Source organism: Hyperoodon ampullatus, assembly GCF_949752795.1.
Source record: "Hyperoodon ampullatus genome assembly, chromosome: 9".
NCBI lineage: Eukaryota > Metazoa > Chordata > Mammalia > Artiodactyla > Ziphiidae > Hyperoodon > Hyperoodon ampullatus.
Genome location: NC_136922.1, coordinates 73,960,946 through 73,963,445, shown reverse-complemented (window position 1 = coordinate 73,963,445; position 2,500 = coordinate 73,960,946). Strand labels below are relative to the sequence as shown.

Genomic DNA, 2,500 nt, shown 5'->3' with positions numbered 1-2,500 from the left:
TATTTCAAGCTAACTAAACTTATACCGGGAAGTCCAGAAATCTAAAGATTACTCAAAGGTTATTCAGTAAACTGAAAAATAAAGTATTTTGCTCAAAATGTCCTTTCTACCATTTCCTTCTCCTTCAAAGTTGTAAAAATTAAAGAGTCAAAAAGAAAAGGAAATAAGGAGGGAGAGAAAGAAGCAGAAGCGAAAGATGAAGCAAGGAAAATACAAAGTAAGGAAAAGCCAGGGGGAAAGTCTGAGAGAAAGAGAGAAAGGCAGTGGAGAGACAGGAAAAGGTTGGCAAGAGAGGCGAACAGGAAGTCCTCCTGCACAGAAGCCTGACGTATCTATCTGCTCGGTTGGGCGGCAGTCACACTCTTTGAAGGCACTGCTTGTACTAACCAGCAAGTAATCAGACAACTTGTCAACTTGCCAAGTTTGCAACCTTTGAAAAAGCAATCATTTTCTTTCCTAGAGAAAACAATTCACATTTACTGTAAATAAAAGCAAGTATTTATATAAATACCACTTTTGAACAAATTCTTGGGACAACATGTGTCTTTGAAAACAGAAAAAGATTAACAGACATGGTTCACAATTTATCCTCAGAGTCATTTTTAACACGGTTCAAACTTTTCGAGTCTGGCACTTTATATCATAAACAAAGGAGAAATTAATAATGAAAACAAAGTTAGGGGCTTCCCTGGTGGCGTAGTGGTTAAGAATCTGCCTGCCAATGCAGGGGACACAGGTTCGAGCCCTAGTCCGGGAAGATCCCACATGCCACAGAGCAACAAAGCCCGTGCTCGAGAGCCTGTGAGCCACAACTAATGAGCCCACATGTCACAACTACTGAAGCCCGTGCACCTAGAGCCTGTGCTCTGCAGCAAGAGAAGCCACCACGATGAGAAGCCCGCACACCCCAATGAAGAGCAGCCCCCGCTCGCCACAGCTAGAGAAAGCCTGCATGCAGCAACAAAGACCCAATGCAGCTTAAAAAAAAAAAAAAAAAAAGTTAGAAGAAAAAAATAAGGAAGTTCAGGATGGATTAATTCCTCTCCCTCAAAAAAACCACTTCATATTTCATACTAAAGAAAGAGTATTTTCTATCCCTTGCTATCTGGAAATATGGATTAATTAGATGTAATTTTGTAACATGAGGGGAAAATATCGTAGAATAATAGAAAGGACTTCAAAAGTGCTTTTCAAAAATATTCTGGATTTTTTTTAGAACATACTTTCATACCTATAGATTACTGTACTTGAAAGTATCATAATAAAAGGCATTCTGAAATGTATGCTGTAAAATTAATTGATCCAGTGGGTTGCCCATGTGTTTAGTTGTTTAAATATTTAATAGTCAGTTTACTTAATTGTTCTTTGATAAACAAAAAGAATGGTTAGAATAAGCAGTTTGGAAAAAAATTATCTATCTACAAAAATGCCTTTCCTTCCAGGAATAATTTACCTCATACTGTCTCCAAATAACAAGGAATGAAACTGAAATGAAGGAACAGAGAAAGACAAACAGGTTAAACTTTAAAAAGGCTGCCAATCCAGATAAATAGATAGATAAGAAGGTAGCTAGATTATATATATGTAGATAGCTATACACATGCATATAGGTAGATACCTTCTATAAAGTCTATCATGTGATGAGAAACTTGTCACACCTCTCTCATCTAACAGCCCCTTACCACTTTTTAGCATATGGAGTATTTTCACTTAATTAACTCTATCTATAAGTAAAAGTACTTTATGTGTAACTGATAACAAAGGTACTTTATAAGAAAAGTAATATGAATGGAGGCATGCAATTATTATTGTAAACTGCAAGTTTACAATCATAATTCATCTTATACAAATTATATTACCCTATAGCTTGCTGCTAGTATGACTGATTTGATGTACAAGCAAGTTTAAGCAAGTTTGCTACCTCTGCATTCTTTAGAGTTCATTAGCCATTTCACCATGGTTAAATTAATTATGTTTTATTCTTGAAATGGTTTGTGAGTGTCTTCCTTACATTTAAAAGTTTATGACATAAAAATAACCATTATGTCATTGCCATCCTAAAATCATATGTATCACATTTATGTGATATTCTGCAAATTTTAAGCAGATTCTGGCCTACCCTCTAGGAAACTGCCATCTAACACAAACAATATACAGACATAAGGATATGTAGAAAAAGAAATTACCTAATTGAACACTCTACTTCCATAAGATATGTACAAAACACAAACTGAAATTAATTATATATATAGGAAAGCACAAGTACACTTCTGAGGGATTTCTAACATTACAAATAAGCCAGTACTATCACCTGTAAATCTATGTACATGAGCTCATCCAAAATGAAACATTTGAGGCTACTAAAAATTTAAAATATTTTATTAAATAGAAAATTAGCTTTTCCTACAACAAATGTCAATTACATGTTATAGGTAGACTGCTCCACTGGCCTTGTTTAGAACATGCAGAACTTCTCCATTTTTAAGTGAGTCATTTTAAG

At 34.9% G+C, this 2,500-nt stretch overlaps 1 protein-coding gene across 1 annotated transcript in view; it reads right to left on the bottom strand.

Moving 5' to 3' along the window:
• The window catches only part of FOXP2 (forkhead box P2), a gene marked incomplete at both ends in the record, with an annotated part of 257,290 nt that overhangs the window by 62,459 nt on the left and 192,331 nt on the right, over positions 1–2,500 (bottom strand). The window lies entirely within an intron of this gene.